At 41.0% G+C, this 20514-nt stretch overlaps 1 pseudogene; it reads right to left on the reverse strand.

Annotated features, from left to right (window-relative positions):
• Positions 1 to 14774: 14774 nt before the first annotated feature.
• Positions 14775 to 15461, reverse strand: LOC113272589 (annotated as a pseudogene).
• Positions 15462 to 20514: the final 5053 nt, after the last annotated feature.

The following is a 20514-nucleotide window of genomic DNA, read 5'->3' on the forward strand; positions in this document are numbered from 1 at the left end:
CCAAAGAGATCTCAGGCTAGCAAGTTATTATTCTTACAGGTTGCTGCTACACCACTTTTATATAGAGAAAATGTGATGGAATAGGAAAATATCAAATACACGAACAAAAAAACTTGTGTGACCCCCAAATCGTGTTAGGAAATGACCACGCATTCTATCTTAAATCGTGTTAGGACCATTTCTGGACATTTCCGAAAAGTTCAGATTTTGTGGCTGCAAAAACTATTGATCATTTCCAAACTTTACCCAATTTTTATAAGTGTGAGCACACAAATCACGAAGGCATCCGAATGCTCACAACCAATCGTCGTAATCTAGAGTAATTTGTGATGATGATATCCTAGTGTTGATTCCTTGGCTCAAAACCTTCGGGTTTATCATAGCCTCATCTAACAACTCCATGCGAGGCGTTTGCGCACGGGATATAGGTAAAAACAAAGAAAGCAAAACGTACAAGTAAAGATCCATGGGGTTAGACAAGTATAAAGTGCTGAAACGTAAACAAGACCGAGGTTTACGTGGTTCAGCACTAAGGCCTACGTCCACGGGGTTTGTTGTTTCACTATATTCTTCACGGTTACAAGAGTAGTCGAATGACTTTTGGGTTTACATGTTTTTCTCTTCTAAAGGATTAACTTACACTCGCAATCTCTCTCCTTCCCTTCCTGATTTTTCCGATCCCCTTCCTCTTGGTGGAGAGGGGGTATTTATAGGGTTAGAGTGTGGGACCCATCTCTGAAGGCCGTTGGAACCTTATCTTCTAGTGTCTTGTGTCCATCACGCAGAGGTCTGCGTTTGCCACTTGATCACGCAGAGACATCCTCGCTCGTCCCACGGGTTGATCGACACGTATACTGCTCAGAGTGTTTAATGAGGGTGGTTGAGATGCCTGCTCGTGTCAGACAAGTGTCTTCTGCCCCTGTCACGTCCGTGTCAGCTAACTTTCTCTCCACCGTTGATCTTAGCTTCTTTTGGGATGAGATAAAGTAACTCCTTGGGGTTTATTTGGTGTTCCGTAGTGCATCGTATTTTGATGTCCTGGCCTGCATGCTTTCCACGTATTTTTCTATATACACGTGTCTGATGGTGAGATATATGTATACACAATTTGCCCCTTTTCTTCGGGCTTGAATGTTTAATGGGTGCATTGAAGAAAACAGTCGTTGCATATTCTTCTATCTCTCCTAATAACTTTTCCTAGATACTTGGGCACGTCTTTTATTTGTGCATTAACTGCTCATGTAACGGGCACGTTTCCCATTCCTCCATTAATTTCCTTCTCTTTCTTTCGGGTATATTAAGGAGAGAGAAAATTATTTTTCCTAAACATTCTCTCATTTTAATTCTTCGTTCTTCAGCCCTTAAATTCTCTGTCAGTCTTCATTCTTCAGCCCTTAAATTCTCTGTCAGTCTTCATTCTTCAGCCCTTAAATTCTCTGTCAGTCTTCATTCTTCAGCCCTTAAATTCTTTCCATGAGCATTAATCACGCTTGCCTCCTCTTTATTTCTGATTTGTTCTTTCTGCTGCTGTTTTTGCTGGTAAGTTTTTCTTTTCTTTGTTTCCATGGTTTTACGCTATGTTGATTTGTAAATTTTCTGCTACTGTTGTTCCTTGTTTGTGATGAAGAACTTCTTTCAATGCTTGCATGCTAGTTTGCCCCTGTTCTTCGTCTTAAATCAAGGAGGCCATTGTTAGGGTAGGGATTTTATGGAATTTCGATCATGTATGCTAATTTTAGGGTTTCTGCGTTATCGTGTGTGGATTTCTATTTATGTGGTTTTTTGATCGTTGGTAATGTCCTTGAGTTTGTTTTTGACTTGTTTATGATTAATCTTTTCGCAGCCATGTCTGACCGTCCGCGGCTTCCTTATCAGACTCCTGGTTCTGGTCTATCGAGATCTCCTCCGCGTAGAGAGTCTCAAGATGATGTTCGTAGAAGTCGAGTTTCTTCTGGGGCGAAGGCCTCATCTTCTAGGGAAGAGGTTCCTTTGACAAATCTTCTGGGGCTCGAAAAGTCTTGATCGCGCGGTGTCTCGTCCTCGTGATGGTTAGGAGTACGCAGCACCGACTCGTGCTGTCGCTTTTGATGTTCCTCCCTACGTTCTGTAGCCCGAGCATCTGCCGCCCCCTCCTACAACTTCTTTTAAAGGGAAGAGTACAAAGGTGGTGTTCCGAGGGCTGAATCTTCAAAAATCCTTCTTTGAAGAGAAAGGCTTCCGAGGCGTTCATTGGTTCATCCGGCCCGCGCCGAGGAGGATGAGGCTGCCCCATTGATACGCAGCGTTTCGGTCAGCAAGAAAAAAGTAACGTTCAAGCATATTGATCTCGAGATTTTCAAGGAAAAGCATGAGCTTCAAGCCTTCGAGGTTCGTTTCTATGCCCCTGAGGATGATATTACTTATGAGCTTATCTCAAAGTATGAGTTCGATGAATTTCATTTGTTGACCACGGTTGGTGCGTTCGAAGCTGGTCTTATGCTGCCGTTGTACAAGTCAGGTGATTCCTTCTACTATGATGTGCTTGCTAGTCGTGAAGGCTCTTCCACCAATACTCACAGCCGTTCTGTATCGCAACTATCGGGGAATTATCTCCGCGCCCTGAAGGAATGCTATCTGCGGAGTAAGGGGGAGACGACAATGACTTGTTACGTTCCCAATCCCGCGGAGAAGGAATGGTATACTCCTGAGAATTTCAATAACTCCTTCGGTGATTACGTCAACAGTAGGAACCGTAAGCCGTGGAGTGTCAGCCTCCGGAATCTCGCGCTGCTCCTCGGGCGAAATTCGTTTGTTAAATGAGGTCAGCGATGCCAAGCTGAAGTATGTTCCCGGCACGGAGGGGTCTAGTCAGCGGAAACTTTTCCCGGCCCGCGAGAGGATCAAGCGCGACCATGACTACGAGTGGCACGCTACCGTTATCGAAGTGGTTGGTCCATGGGCGTACGGTTGGATCCCTGGTCCCCGCGGTTGGCGTCCTACTGAGAGTAGCAAGCCGCGTGAATCTCCTCCTGCTCGTTATGGAGATTTCTGTCCCTGGCGTTTAAACTTCGCAGGTATGAATTTTCCTTATGCCCTTGACGTTGTGAGGGAGACGAGGAGGAAGGTTCTGGTGCTATACTTCCACCGAGGAGTGCCTCGACTGCTCAGGTACGCGGATTCTAGCTGCGCTTCTCTTCTTTAGAAATTCAACTGTTCGGGAAAAATATTCTTTTGGTTTTTAGGTGTCGAAGAAGAAAAAGATTAAGCCGAAGCAGTCTTCTACCATTGTGATGGGTGAGGCTGAGGCCCATGAAGAAGTTACAAGTCCGGTGAACGAAGAGTTTGCTGAGGATGAGGAGATTACAGATGGGGAGGAACGTACTGGTACTTCCCCTATCAATGTCGAAGAAGAGGTCTGTGTGGGTCAAGATGGTGATGAAGGGAGAAACAACGCCGGTGTTGATTGGTGATATTTCTGTCCCTGTTGGGGATGCCACGGACTCTCCCCACCCTTTCTCAAGAGTTTTCTTTTGATCGGCTGTATTCTACAGGGGAGTTTATGGATGATGCCCTCGATTTTCCTGAGGACTTCTCTCTACTGTCCCCCAATGATGATTGGGATGTCCTCGGGGGTGCTAGTAACGGAGACGCTGCTGTTCAAGATGGTGGCGCGGAGGAGCATGGTGCGCATGTGGGTGCCGACATTTGTGCTGATGGGGCCGTCAGAAAAGGGGAAGTCGGTGATTGATTCGCCTGCTGCGGATCTCCCTCATTCGCCGACATCTGAGGGTGAGGACGCCATAATGGATTGGCTCAAGGAAAAGAATCTGCTATTTGTCCCTCATCCCGCCCCTGTTGTTGTGGTGAAAAGGATTCTGATGCGTATACCCGTCGTATGATGGAAATGTCTTCCAAGGCGCGGGTGTCTGAGGCCTGGGGAAGAAATTTGAGTGTTCCCGAAGCTACCCTTGTGTCGGAGCCTCCTACTTCCGTTGCAGATATGATGGCCATAGCCGACGGGTATCAATATGGCTTTCCTCAGCAGCGTGTCTTGAGGTAAATTTTCGTACGTACTTCTACGTGACGATCCAATTCTTCGGTGAAATAATGTTTTTCGTCTTGATGTGTAGATGATGAGGAGTGAGCATTGTAACCACGTGCTGTATCAGTTCTTCAAAGCGAAATCTCTGAAGCTCGAGGCTAAGCTTCGTCACAGAGAAAAGGAATTATCTGCGGCTGAGGTGGAAATAGAAGAGCTGAAGAAAAGCCTCAAGGAGAAAGAAAAGCTGGGTGAAGCGGAGGCCAGTCTTCGTTCAGAGCTTGTTGCTGTTCGCGCTGAGTTAGAGCAAACTCGCGGCCAAGTTTCAGCTTTCACAGGTTTGGTTCTTTTTTTTTTCTCTTTTTCCCTCGCAGTGTGTCGTCATTCCTCTATTTCTTAGTTGTTCTGTCTGAGTCTCCCCACCCTATCTCCAGTGGGTGGTGTCCCCGAGCTGATATGGCTTCGAAACGAAAGGGCACGGCAGAAATCTCGTATTAAAGAACTTGTTCAGAAAATTAAAAGTGAAGCCAAGAAATGGGATGCTCGGGCTGAGGTATGGCGGCAAGGCATGTTCAGATGGTCGACATGCAAAATCTGTATAACCATGACCGTGCTTTATTTAATGGTACGCTGCTGTGGACACGTGATAGTCTGCGGGAATCCCGTGAGCGTACTTCTTTGTTGGAGTCTAGGATACAACTTCTGGAAGAGGAATTACAAAAGCTCGATCCCTCCCTTTTCCAGGAGTTGGATAGTGCGCGGTGTCTTATCAGAGAAAGGGACAATGCCCGTGCCGAAGCCATGCTCTAAGCAAGGCCCTTGCCGCGTCCCGCGTTGAAGTAGCTCGTCAGGCTGAGTCTGAGAGGAATCTTGAAGTGTGTATGTACAGATTGAGCAAGGGGGTATCAGAGATAAACAAAGAAGTCGACCACCTTCGTCACATGGATTCGATGAAGCAGGTAGAATTAGATGCCAGTCAATTTACTCTCACCAACCTTCAACTAGATTATAAGAAATTATCCGCGGAATATGATCATCTTGATGAAGCGCGAGATGCGTTGTTAATGAGTATGAAGAAGCTTCGGCTTGTGTCGAAGGTATAACCCTATTCCATCGAGTGTGATTGTGTCTTTTCTGTGCTAACTCCCTGGTGTTGTCTTTTTCAGAACTCGAGGGACAACTTCGCGTTGCAAATGAAAAACTTGAAAAGGCTCAATCTTCCTTAGCGCAGCAGGAAGAACAGACTAAGCATTTTAAGAGTTTGGCGGCATCCCGCGAAGAGGTCGGTGCTGCTTCTAAAGAAGTGAGTCGTCTGTCTTCATTGTTATCCCAGCCCAACAACGGACGACAGTTATTAAGCACAAGGCTCGGTGTCAATTGGCTGAGGAGACGAACAAGATGCTAGAGAAGATAGAACTTGGCCTAAAGAACGAGCATGGTCTTGTGAAGAATTATCTCGTCGTCCAGTTCCTGCTGGCCTTGCCTGGCTCCTCGGGACCCTCATCTGGTGGGAGCGTCCCTTCAAGTCTTCGGAACGATCCTGCTGATGGGGCGGCATCATCTAGGTAGAGACCGCTATTTTGTAGAGACCGCAGCGTCATTATCCTTCCACTTTTTGTAATCATGTAAAAAGAATATTTTTTGCTAGTATCATGTAAAAGGAATATTTTTTGATGTGTACTCTTCTTGAATTGGCCTTCCACTTTTTGTAATCGTCCTTTATGAAATGGATCCTTTTCTTGATATACCTGCAATGTTGGTTTGTTTTTATTTTAAGCATTGTGATGAAAGACTCTAAAAATAAAAAAGGATTTTAAGTGTTTGGGTGCGATCCCGAAGGGAGGTACCTTCGTGATCGGCTTGAGACCTGTCTCCCCGCTGGCGAACCCTTGGCCAGAGGATTCCCAGACGGTGGGGGCCGAGGCAACGTTCTAGGATATGGGGTTAAAAAATTTACATACACCCATTCCGTCGACCCGTTGCCTTAAGATTGGTTGGGTATCTCTTTCTGCTGGGTGCCTTCCCCCTGGTCTTACACTTATGGACACTGACGGGGGAGCCCTGAGAGATTGTAGATTAACTACTTTCCCCAATATTGTCGATAGGTTTAGTGGATACATAGAAAGCTTGTTTGATTGATAGGTTGAGGCCTGCAATTCCTCGTCCAGAGATAGAAACATGTAGAGTGGTCACACTCCCTTCTTCTTCTGGTACCCTTCACGCAGTTGCAAGGCTGCGTTGCCCTATGGGAAGTATGGTTTGAGCCACTTAGCATTCCAAGGATGTCGGAGGACTTCGCCTTTCAGATTACGAAGGTAGTAGGAACCGCTTCCCGCAATATCATGTATTATAAAAGGTCCTCCCCACGTAGGTGCTAACTTTCCCCATCTCTTCTCTCGTTGATACTGTGGGATTGTTCTTAACACATACTGCCCTTCTACAAAATTCCGGAGCTTTACCTTTTTGTTGTACTCCCTTGCAAGTCTTCGTTGGTAATTTTCCATCTTCTGCAATGCTGCTTCCCTTCTTTCTTCTAGGTCGTCCAATCTCTCTAACATCATGTCTGTTGTGAGATTTTTCTCCCACGCTTCGGTCTTTGTGGTTGGCATGAGTATCTCTGTAGGGATGACTGCTTCAGCTCCATAAGTGAGAAGAAACGGGGATTCCCCAGTGGCGGATCTTCGCGTTGTCCTGTATGCCCATAACACATTGTGCAGCTGTTCACACCATCTCCCTTTATGCTCGTCTAATTGTTTTTTGAGTATAAGGGCGAGGGTCTATGTTAGCTTCCGCTTTCCCGTTGCTTTGAGGGTATATGGGGGTGACTTGTCTTTTCTGATCTTGAAATTATCAAAAGAGCTGTCTATATTTTTCCCCGTAATTGTTTACCATTATCCAGATAAGACATTTCAGCGGGTATACCGAATCTGCAAATGATGTTCTGGAATATGAAAGTAAACACATCCACATCTCTGATCCTGGCCAAGGCCTTAGCTTCCACCCATTTACTGAAGTAGGTGGCTACTATCAAAAATCGTCTTTTCCCTGATCCTTCGATGAAAGGCCCGACGATGTCTACGCCCCATTTTGCAAATGGCCACGGGCTATCGATGGAGTTTAAAATTGTTGTCGGAGCGTGGATCTTTTTGGCGAAGCGCTGACATTCTTCACACCGTCAGGACATCCTCGCGGCATCTTGTATCATTGTCGGCCAGTAGTATCCTTGCGTTTTTGCTTTGTCAGCTAGTGATCGCATGCCGCTATGATTCCCCGCGTCACCATAATAGATATCATTTAGAATTCGATGCCCCTCTTTCCGGGACAAGCAATGTAGTAATGGTCCGAGGAAGGATTTCTTGTACATGACCCCATCCCGAAGATCATATCTTCCTACTTTGGAGAGTATCTTCCTAGCTTGTTTCTGATCCGCAGGTAAGCTTCCTTTTTCGAGGAAGGCATGGATCATCACTCTCCAGTCATATTCGTTGCTGAAGTCTTCGTCTTGATTTGCTCTTGACAGGATATCTTCTTCGTCAAAGTCGTTATGGATGTCTTCTCCTACCTGGTCTTCGATATTTTCTTCCACTGTATCTTGATTGGTAGCGAAGGAGAATTGAGATGCAATCGAAGGCTCGTATACCCTTGCTATTTTAATAGCTTCGGCGCTTTTATCCCTCAGCATGGATGATATATATGCTAGGGCATCCGCGTGCCTGAGGTCCCTTCTGCATAAGTGCCGGAACTTGATGTTCGGGATTTGTGATGCCAATGTTTGGACCAAGGCCATGTAAGCTGAGAGGGTGTCATCGTACAAATTATACTCGAGCCCTATTTGCCGTATGACAAGCTGCGAATCACTTGTCAGGCTTACATCGGTTACCCCCATCTCTATTATTATACGGAGAGCATGTACGACAGCTTCGTATTCAACGATGTTGTTGGTATGCTCTTTGAATTCTAACCTAAGTGCTTGGCTCTATCCTCGGTAATATCCTTTCGTACGTAATGTTTGAGCTCTCCCGCATCAATTAATTTTTGGATCATTATTTTAAGGTTCTTGCACTTTTCGGTTTGGTGTCCGTTGAAACAATGATATTCACAGTAATCTTTGGACTTCTCGGATCTCATGGGATGCTTTCCCTTAGACCATGGCCATTCCAGGTTTTCCCTCCCTTTGATCTCTCGTAGGATACGAGCATAGCTAGCGTTGAGTTTCGTGAAAACTTGATCTTCGAATTTTCGGTCACCTGTTCTTCGTTCATCCCTTCGTTCCTTCCTATCTTCGTGAGGTCTCTCCAATGAGCCACTCCTTTTGGCCCCATTGGTTTGTTCCGCTGAATTGGTGCGGTGAGATCTCTGCGGATATGCCCTCGGGTTTTCCCGTTGAATTTCTTCAAGTCGAGCGTGCTTTTCGATAATTATTCGAAGATCTCCCTCTGTCTTAGGCACGCTTCCATGAATCTCAACAAATAGGGGACTCATTCGGTCTAATCCCCATTTGTAGCAATTGATGCTTACCACTGGGTCCACGCTCCCAATGGCTTGGCATATCTTGTGCCATCTGTTAGTGTATTCCCTCATGGTTTCCTTGTAGCCAATCTCTAGTGAAAAGAGCTTATCCATTCCGGTGTTTACAGTCTTGTTATACATGTATGTTCGTAAGAATTTCTCTGCGAGTTGGTCGTATGAGTGGATGGAGTCTGGTGGCAGATTATCAAACCATGATAATGCCGATCCCTTCAGGATTGACGGGAAGTATCTGCAGAGTACGGCGTCGTTCTGACCCCATCTAGCTAAGACACGGTTGTAATACCGAATATGTGCAGCAGGGTCGCTGGATCCATCATATCATTCGAACGTTGGAACAGGGCATTTCAGTGAATAGGGGTGTTGGCCAAGCGATGAGTTAAAGGCGTAGAGTTAGCTTCTCTCATGACCTCTTCTAACCTCCCCCCGCCTTGTCTATTTTTTAATTGCCTGATCTCGGCCATCATCTCATCTCGTAGCTCTTCCATCGCGCGGTGGTGCCCTAAGTTCTTCTGCTCGTTACCGTCTGATTCTCCGTCGTCATAATCCGGGTCGGATACGCTACTTCCCCTAGTCGCGTCTCCATTAACTTCTATGACGACTCTACGGTCTCGGTTGGGCTCTGGTGCTTTGGAATTTTCTTCATCAAGTTGTTGGCTGGTCTTCGTGCTTAGAGCAATCCGCTTCTTTCAATCTTGATTTTCTCTGGCCAATAGGGCTACAACATCTGCGTAAACCTGATGGCTCTTCTTCAATTCTTCAAGCTCAGCCATCAGTCGATGTGATTGGTTGGACCCTTGATTGGGAGTCCCAGCGCGTGCCACTACGTCCATGGTGCCACCTTCCTCTACGGTCTGCACTAAAGGTGGCAGAGGTTCGTCTTCGATTGCTGGCATTTCCAAATCGGGGTGAGTGCCCCTCTGCGGTGCTAGAGCCGCCGGTATGATTTGATTTTGATCATTTGTTGGTGGCATTCCAAAAGTTGGAAGGTGCACGGGTTGGAATGTTCTGGATTCATCCACCCTTTCTTTTGGTTGATGAAGTTGATTCATAGCGCAAGTTTTGCTAGCCTCTGCAGCCTTCGGGACTACCGCAGCCGCACCGTACTTCGTCGCCGCTGCTCTGAGAGCCGCTGCTACAACTGAATTAGCGTTCATAGGTGAAGTGATTTCCGCAGTATCTTGCCTTTGACTGGTCATTTTAGCTTTGCCTCCTTTCTGCTTGCTTCGGGTGATGACCGGGGTTGTCCTGGGTGTTTCCTTTGACAAAGCTTTGGATTTTCCTGCCTCCTGCGTCTTTTCCATCACGGGTCCTTTTGTCGACAATGAAATCTCGCAGAAACTCGCCTTCTTTACTCACAATACGTTCTTTCTGCACAAGGAATTTCAAACAACGAAAAATGGGAATATCCGCGTGAATTGGGTTAGTTGGCGAAATATCTTCTTCCAGGAGAGGATTAATACATACGAGTTATAATACACGGGTTAAAGTTTTATTAAAAGAGATCCTTTTTAAAAATGCAAGTAGATCCTTTTTTTAAAAAACTACGAAAACCCCCCCGAGAGACGGGTTCGCACGAGATCTAAAGAAAAACGTAAATCCATGGATCAAAACAATAAATCTTATCGAAGATAATAGGTGAGTTTTTGAATATAATAAAGTTAACAAATGATCTATACGGTCCGAGCTAAAAAATCAGAGCAATCATATGCCAATTTAAAATGAAATCACAGGACAAGATAAATCTTTTACCGGGACGATGTCCCTGTTTCTAGCGCCAAATTGTGAGCACACAAGTCACGAAGGCATCCGAATGCTCACAACCAGTCGTCGTAATCTAGAGTGATTTGTGATGATGATATCCTAGTGTTGATTCCTTGGCTCAAAACCTTCGGGTTTATCATAGCCTCATCTAACAACTCCATGCGAGGCGTTTGCGCACGAGATATAGGTAAAAACAAAGAAAGAAAAACGTACAAGTAAAGATCCATGGGGTTAGACAAGTATAAAGTGCTGAAACGTAAACAAGACCGAGGTTTACGTGGTTCAGCACTAAGGCCTACGTCCACGGGGTTTGTTGTTTCACTATATTCTTCACGGTTACAAGAGCAGTCGAATGACTTTTGGGATTACATGTTTTTCTCTTCTAAAGGATTACCTTACACTCGCAATCTCTCTCTCTTTCCCTTCCTGATTTTTCCGATCCCCCTTCCTCTTGGTGGAGAGGGGGTATTTATAGAGTTAGAGTGTGGGACCCATCTCTGGAGGCCGTTGGAACCTTATCTCCTAGTGTCTTGTGTCCATCACGCAGAGGTCTGCGTTTGCCACTTGATCACGCAGAGACATCCTCGCTCGTCCCACGGGTTGATCGACACGTATACTGCTCAGAGTGTTTAATGAGGGTAGTTGAGATGCCTGCTCGTGTCAGACAAGTGTCTTCTGCCTCTGTCACGTCCGTGTCAGCTAACTTTCACTCCACCGTTGATCTTAGCTTCTTTTGGGATGAGATAAAGTAACTCCTTGGGGTTTATTTGGTGTTCCGTAGTGCATCGTATTTTGATGTCCTGACCTGCATGCTTTCCACGTATTTTTCTATATACACGTGTCTAATGGTGAGATATATGTATACACAATAAGGACAAAATGTTATGGCATGTCCTTATATGGATAATTGCGTAGACAATTTGGTGATCTATACTACAGATGGACAGTCAGGAATTCCCATTAGGATGAACATAGTTGCAGTTATACTGCATTACGAGCTCTTTTTTATATACGTGTTTTGATAGGGTACGTATGTTGAAGTACTGGCATTGTTATATTTGATGTAAAGTCTTCGAATTCAAAAATAAGAATGCATGATAGTACTTGATAGGGTTGGGTATCACATGATCACATGTTGTTGGCCTATATCAAAAATTATGAAAGCACCCCACAATAAATTACTAGCACACATATGGGTGGCTGTATACACAGACAGATAAAACAACTGCGCCATAAAGTTCCCAGGGTACATGCATTCTCTGAAATAACTGAGAAAATGAATTTGGGGCAGAGATTACTGCATATGAGACCAATCTCTAATTATGAAATATTTGTGAGAAACTATTATAACATGTCACAAGTTCTAGCACAAACAAGTAGAAGAATTAGGAAATGGTAGTAGTAATGAGAGCTCATTGTTCAGGGTAAATGGTAGTTGTCGCACAAACAAGCTTTGAACTTCAAATGACTAAATGAGTTTAGGTTAGCAAGTTCTTTGTTCAGGGTAAGCACGCCATTAAATAAGAAACGCCAAGACGACACATGTCGGCGCCACGATGAAATTGATTTCAGGTGAGGCCAAGTCATATTTTCTTCACGTGTCATTGTCATGTCATGGTGGCTTACTATTTAGAGCAACTGCAGCATTGAGGTTCTATATAGCCAAATTGCTATCTCATATATGGCATTTGATTGGGAAGCACACCAAATTCGCAGAAACAACATAGTTTAAAACTACATTTGTAATTAAACCTAATCATTAACTTACTGCGACTTAAACACATTTTAAAAAATCGTGTTTCTGAGACGCGTTCTTAAACTGTATTTGGAAGATGACACAGTTTATAACAGCGTTTAGAGAAATGAAGTTAATAATTACTTGAGACATGAATGGTTTTCAAAATATCGTTTGTCTGTAAACGGTGTTTAAATCTGTGTTTCGTTTGACGGTTTTTAAATACTCGTTTAATACAAACGGTTTTATAAACTACATTTAGGTGGAGACTCGTGCAAGCCAAACGGTGTTATAAAGTGCATTTCGTGTGACAGTTTTTAAAAACCCGTTTAAGGCAAACAATTTTATAAAATAAGTTTAGAATTAGGCGCGCTTTATAGACGCGTTTAGTAGAAAAATGAAAATAGCATCTCAGTCGTATAAGAAATAGATTTAATTCTGCCCTTCGTTAATTTGCGCATTTATAAAATGTGTTTCAATATGAAAGGATTTATAAATGAGTTTCCATATGAACGGATTTATAAAATGAGTTTTGATATGAACGGATTTATAAAATCTGTTGCATGAAACGTAATTTTTAATTACGCTCGAGTTTTTAAAGCAATCATAAATACCGTTTACAGTGAAACGGATTTTGTATAAACGTCTATAGGAATGGAATTAAAAAAGACGTCCCACTTTCACGCATTTTTAAATCACGTTTATATTGAGACGCACTTTTTAACCGTGTTTCTTAAACACAGTTTTAAGAACCGTCCTCACCACGCGGATTTTTAAATTCCTTGTACTTTCGAAATGAAATTAAAAAATGCGTTTAGTGATGGACGTAAAAGCGTTTCAGCATAGACGGTATTTATAAGAACGTGATGCTATATTTGAGAATTGCCAATTACAGTTCTCAAATATGGAAACTTGATTTGGCAATTTGGCATTTTGACTATGAATATGACTTTTGACAACCAAGAGCATGCTTTTTTTTGTTACTAAATATAGCTTTTGGCAACAACGATGCGGTTGCTCTTAAATCTACACGTATCTTCAGACTAAGTGTTAGGAAAGCATTCATGTGCATCATTGCAACTACTTCGCTACATATTGTAGTAAAACTCTATGCACGAAACTACACGACTCTTCCGAATTTTTCCGTCTGTTTATCGGATGTTTTTCATTAATTTTGGAATTTTGTCAATGTAAAACTACAACCTCCAAGTTAGCTTTTAAGAAGATTCATTTGTGCTGACAGTCGGTTAGTCTTATCCAGTAGAGAATATCACTTTCAAGTCTCAAGGTTATTGGCAGGACCGACCCTTACACTGAAGATGCCCAAAGTAGACGCCGAAAGATTGTCTCTTTAACCGTTTAACTTTTTTCTTTTTTTGCTAAGAAAACTTTTTCTATTTAACCAAGTCAGCATAGTTTGACCACGAATGGAAAAATTTGCCTCATATTTATTTTTATTTTCATGTAATTCCCCTATTACAATGGAGCATTAGACTATACTAAATGACCGAGCGTAGTGGATGGTTTCTTATTAATTTTGGAATTTTGTCGATGTCAAAACTACGACCCCAAGTTAGCTTTTAGGAAGAATCCATTTGTGCTGCTAACAGTCAGTTAGTCTTATCAGTAGAGTCTTTCACATTTAAGTCTCAAGGTTATTGACAGGATCGGCCCTCGGATCGAACATCCTAAAGCATACGCTAAAAGATTGCCCTTCTACCCATTTGAACAAGTTAGCATAGTTTGACCATGAATGGAAACGCAATCTCAATGAATATTTTAGTAACAAGAGTTCAGGGTTTATATCTTAGTAACACTGAGGTCATTAACTTAGACTTAGATTGCAAATGCAATCCAATGAATATTTTGCATTGAATTAAGAGTGTAGGTGACCGTGCATATGCAATAAAACATATGTTAAATATCAAGATCTTAGTTATATGCTGAGAGAGTGTCTGTGTGTGAGACAGATCAGAGGGATGAGTGATATTATTGGCTAAATCAATGGTTTAATGACTGATAACAGTTTAGATGTAGAATATATGGTATGAGTGTGTGTGGCAGTCGACACTAAGTGGTTGAAAAAAAGTCAACCATTTGGAAAAAAATCACCTTGAGCGGATGAAGATCTGCCTCTCAAACCTATTTTTAGAATTTTATTAATTTAAAACTCTTGAAAGCGGGACCCATAATTAGGTTTTATTATTAAAAAAACGGAGAAGCATATGTTCAGCCGCTTGGAGAGATGTTTTCTCTCCATACGGGTAAACATCAGTCGCTTAGTCTCTTAATTTAGCTTCTCATGGTCAGAAAAACACTCATTGAGCCAGTCCCTCATTGATTTTGGTAATAAATGAGTGTTTAAAACACTCATTACATATCCCTTGCTCTCGTTATTTATATAAAACAAGAAAATAACATCCTTCCCTTGATTTGTCAAAATTTGTCACCATTTTTAAAAATTTAAACGGTTTTCAAAAACTCAGAAAACCAATCACGATCTCGAAGTAAATCTCTCTAGAGTATTTTTTTTCCATCAACTGCCTCTTGTAAGTTCTTTTTGTTTTTTTTGATCGATAAAGAATTTGGTGCTGGCGAGTTTCGAACTCAGGTCACTAGTATCATCCCCAACAACTTTACTACTGTACTCAGGTCACTGACAACTTTATCCCCTTGTAAGTTACACTAGGAGATAAGTATTATGGACTGTATCAACTCGATAACGTTGACTTATTGGATTGAGGAACGGACAAAGCAGAATCTGAGTACAAAAACATACTTCACACCCAAAGCAACTCGGCATACTATGTCATTCATAAGGCAATGCAGAATTTCACTTAGATTAACAGGAGCGAAAGATGATGAAGATTTACGTATCAATTCAAGCATTAAGGCAACTTCTTCTTCTCTAACAGCTCAATATGATAGAACCCTCTTGGCACTCAAAAGTTCCAGGATTGCTATCTTTCTGGCTTCTCTCCAGTGATCGCCATAAGTAGCAAAAGCAATATCAGAATAACCATAAAAGAGTTTCTTTGCAGCATATAACGTGGGTCTAGTTGAAAACACAAGATCATGCGTTTCCATTATCTCTTTCGCCATATCCGCGGAAGAAACAACCAAAGTTGGAATTGAACCTAGTTTAAGATACATTAGAGGCCCGTATTCCTTGGAAAGCTTCTCAAGCGACACATGTAGTAGTAAGTCACTGCCAATCTGGTGCAAGTTTCCAATTATAGGAATTCTTCTTGGTCCTGGTGGCAAACTCCATTTCCCATTTCTTCTTTGTTGTTTGAACAACAACACCAACAAAGTTACCAGAAAACCTAGTAGTAGAGTCATGAAATGGTAGTAAGAGTAGTGATGAGATCTTACTGTACTCGACATTTGAACTAGAAAGAAGTAGATTGGTGTCATTTCTTTGATCTTTAATCCAAAGAGATCTCAGGCTAGCAAGTTATTATTCTTACAGGTTGCTGCTGCACCACTTTTATACAGAGAAAAGGTGATGGAATAGGAAAATATCAAATACACGAACAAAAAAAACTTGTGTGACCCAAATCGTGTTAGGAATTGATCACGCATTCTATATCAAATCGTGTTAGGACCATTTCTGGACATTTCCGAAAAGTTCAGATCTTGTGGATGTAAAAACTATTGATCATTTCCAAACTTTACCCAATTTTTATAAGGACAAAATGTTACGGCATGTCCTTATATGGATAATTGCGTAGACAGTTTGGTGATCTATACTATAAATGGACTGTCAGGAATTCCCGTTAGGATGAACATAGTTGCAGTTATACTAATTACGAGCTCTTTTTTATGTACGTGTTTTGATAGGGTACGTATGTTGAAGTACTGGCGTTGTTATATGGGGATTTTAATAAAATGCCACACTTCCAATTTCATGTTTAAGAAAGTGCCACTGTTTTTTTCAAAATTTATTTAATGCCACACATTTGACTATTTCCATCCTGTTTTTTTTGAAAAAACGGTTAATTGCCGTTAGTGCATACGTGTCATTAAATTGCCCATATAAAATGACATTCAAGCCCCTGAATCATTTAACTAGGACGAGTTAACAAGTGATTGAGTAGAGAGAGTTAACTTGTGACTCAATACCGAGTTGAATCAAACTGAAATCGGCTGTGAAATCCCATAGTCAACATTGCACCGCCTAATTTGATGTTGCACCATAGTGGTGCTTCACTAAGCCAGTATAGCACCTGCGTTCACTAGCAGATGTATTCTTGTTGCTCAAATTCTTTTGAACTTTGCATGTAGCTTCTGCAACTGCTATCTCTCAGCATTGCAGCCTATTCCTTGCATCACCACCTGCATCACACTATTTCTCTGTAAATCCAACGCCATTCTCAGCTCACTGTCACTAACAACACCTTAGTGCAACATCATCATTTACAACTCTGCAAATTATATTCTTCCACCAATTTCACTTCCTTGTCATCTCGAAAGCAAATCTATACTTATCTGTCATACATAGGCTACAACACATCTCTCCATCATTGCAACACTATGAGCATCAACACATTATTTCTACAGCAATAACTCAAACATTTCATCTCCAACTTCTCTCAATCGCTGCAACAACATCAGCTGCAATTTGTACCTAAAACCTAGGCATTCATCTATCCCAGTTCTTCTTCATTGTTTACTGAATCTCAACATCTCTCTCAACTACAGACTCAATACAAACTGCAGCTGCAACATCCACTAGGCCAAACAACCTCAAAATCCTAGCACCACCATCTTCTCAATTTCATCTCAAGTACCCATTTCTTTTGACTGCCACAAACAAATCAATTTAAACCACAAATTTCTTCTGTCTTCATCTTTGATTCAATATCATGTATCAAACCCATGTTCTTATATGAGCAACAGAAATTTCATTACAGACCCACATCAATTCTTCATCTCCTGCTCAAACAAATCCAACCAATATTTCTCTCTTCTTCCTAATTCTAAAACCTCCATGGCAATTCAATCTGCAAAAACTCAATCCTTCACAAATTCTCGATCTGAAACTTCACGAATTCTCGATATGAAACTTCACAATTCACACAAATCCAACAATCAAACAAATCTATTTCACTTATAAATTTTCTTATAAAAAAATTAAAAATCACAATTAATTTAGCCATTAACAGGAAATCATGAAACCCCTCTTTCTGATTTTACAGCCTTCCAATTAAAACCCCTTATGTAATAAACCTTAACAACATCTTCCCCATTTTTTCCCAAAAAAATCTGATTAGGAACAGCTTTACCCCTTTCCCAAACAAATTGAAGTAATCGGTGAAAGAGAAAAAGAAAATGGTGATTCTGGTGGTGGTCGTGACTGTAAGAAGAAGAAGGAAAAAAGGAAAAGAGAGGCGAGAAGAGAAGACGAAGTGAGTGTCTCTTAGTTTAGGGTTAGGTTATTATATGTGTGATGAAATAGAGGGCTAGGATTAGAAAATTTTATCAGATCAACGGTTAATAATATAACCGGTTTATTGGTTCGACTCAACAGGTCGGTCGGTCCTGTGCAGCCATAGATTATCAGGAAATTGAGAAGGTTAGTTTGGTAATGATGCCACATGTTTTGGACTTTTTCAATGACGGTTGACTAATCAAGTGGGCCTTAACAGAAAACTTAACATGTGTGGCATTTTATAAATACTGAAAAAAACGGTGGCGTTTTATTAAATCGGAAAACCAAAGTGTGGCATTTTATTAAAATTCCCTTGTTATATTTGATGTAAAATCTTCGAATTCAAAAATAAGAATGCATGGTAGTACTTGATAGGGTTGGGTATCACATGATCATATGTTGTTGGCCTATATCAAAAATTATGAAGGCACCCCACAATAAATTACCAGCACACATATGGGTGGCTGTATACACAGACAGATAAAACAACTGCGCCATAAAACTCAGGGTACATGCATTCTCTGAAATAACTGAGAAAATGAATTTGGGGCAGAGATTACTGCATATGAGACCAATCTCTAATTATGAAATATTTGTGAGAAACTATTATAACATGTCACAAGTTCTAGCACAAACAAGTAGAAGAATTAGGAAATGGTAGTAGTAATGAGAGCTCATTGTTCAGGGTAAATGGTAGTTGTCGCACAAACAAGCTTTGAACTTCAAATGACTAAATGAGTTTAGGTTAGCAAGTTCTTTGTTCAGGGTAAGCACGCCATTAAATAAGAAACGCCAAGACGACACATGTCGGCGCCACGATGAAATTGATTTCAGGTGAGGCCAAGTCATATTTTCTTCACGTGTCATTGTCATGTCATGGTGGCTTACTATTTAGAGCAACTGCAGCATTGAGGTTCTATATAGCCAAATTGCTATCTCATATATGGCATTTGATTGGGAAGCATACCAAATTCGCAGAAACAACATAGTTTAAAACTACATTTGTACTTAAACCTAATCATTAACTTACTGCGACTTAAACGCATTTCAAAAGATCGTGTTTCTGAGACGCGTTCTTAAACTGTTTTTGGAAGATGACACAGTTTATAACAACGTTTAGAGAAATGAAGTTAATAATTACTTGAGACATGAATGGTTTTCAAAATATCGTTTGTCTGTAAACGGTGTTTAAATCTGTGTTTCGTTTGACGGTTTTTAAATACTCGTTTAATACAAACGGTTTTATAAACTATATTTAGGTGGAGACTCGTGCAAGCCAAACGGTGTTATAAAGTGCATTTCGTGTGACAGTTTTTAAAAACCCGTTTAAGGCAAACAATTTTATAAAATAAGTTTAGAATTAGGCGCGCTTTATAGACGCGTTTGATAGAAAAATGAAGATAGCATCTCAGTCGCATAAAAAATAGATTTAATCCGGCCCCTTCGTTAATTTGTGCACTTTATAAAATGTGTTTCAATATGAAAGGATTTATAAAATGAGTTTCCATATGAACGGATTTATAAAATGAGTTTTGATACGAACGGATTTATAAAATCTGTTGCATGAAACGTAATTTTTAATTACGCTCGAGTTTTTAAAGCAATCATAAATACCGTTTACAGTGAAATGAATTTTATATAAACGTTTATAGGAATGAAATTAAAAAAGACGTCCCACTTTCACGTATTTTTAAATCATGCATTTTATACTAAATGACCGAGCGTAGTGGATGGTTTCTTATTAATTTTGGAATTTTGTCGATGTCGAAACTACGACCCCAAGTTAGTTTTTAAGAAGAATACATTTGTGCTGCTAACAGTCAGTTAGTCTTATCAGTAGAGTCTTTCACTTTTAAGTCTCAAGGTTATTGGCAGGACCGGCCCTGGGATCGAACATCCTAAAGCATATGCTAAAAGATGCCCCTCTACCCATTTGAACAAGTCAGCATAAGTTTGACCATGAATGGAAACGCAATCCAATGAATATTTTAGTAACAAGAGTTCAGGGTTTATATCTTAGTAACACTGAAGTCATTAACTTAGACTTAGATTGCAAATGCAATCCAATGAATATTTTGCATTGCATTAAGAGTGTAGGTGACCGTGTATATGCAATAAAACATATGTTAAACATCAAGATCTTAGTTATATGATGAGAGAGTGTCTGTGTGTGAGACAGATCAGAGGGATGAGTGATATTATTGGCTAAATCAGTGGTTTAATGACTGATAGCAGTTTAGATGTAGAATATATGGTATGAGTGTGTGGCAGTCGACACTAAGTGGCTGAAAAAAAGTCAACCATTTGGAAAAAAATTCACCTTAAGCGGATGAAGATCTGCCTCTCAAACTTATTTTTAGAGTTTTATTAATGACTAATCGAGTCAACATGATGTTGTAAATGACTATTCGATTCAACAAGGAGTGTGTTTCACCTGGTGTGTACGTACGGCTATTTAATAAACGCCTTACGGTATATCCTTTTAAATTTAGCAATGAGCAATTGGAGCACCTAAAAAGGTTGTACTTAGGATGAAGTTACTAACTTACTACATTAATGTCTCATTTAAATAGCTTCCCTCAGAGCAGGAGTTATGGAGTGAGGATTTTCATTCAATATGAATGAGTCTCAATGGATTTGCTCAAATTAGGTGCTATTATGGAGTGAGAACATCCACTCATTCATCAATAATCATTCATGCACTCATTGGTCACTTTTCAACATTGAAAACTTAGGGGAAGTTGTTCCACTGTGTTTTTTTGGTATTGAGTATCTGCACTACATTCTCCATGAGAACTTTGTTATTTCGTTGGAAAAACTGGGTCATTGCTGCCTTTTCTAATTGTATTCTAATTATTTTTCCGAAGAATCTTTACGGGAAAGGGACTGTATCGGAAAGTTCACATCACATGAAGGAAGCTGTTCTTTAGGATCCAAGGAAAAGGTACCTTACAGTAATTTGATTGTGCACGTAGTTTTGTTTTTGCTAATTTGTATGGTCCAGAAAAATTACTTAGATTAGATTGTTAGTAATAC

The sequence above is a fragment of the Papaver somniferum genome, chromosome 4 (genome assembly GCF_003573695.1).
Source record: "Papaver somniferum cultivar HN1 chromosome 4, ASM357369v1, whole genome shotgun sequence".
In the NCBI taxonomy this organism is placed as follows: Eukaryota; Viridiplantae; Streptophyta; class Magnoliopsida; order Ranunculales; family Papaveraceae; genus Papaver; species Papaver somniferum.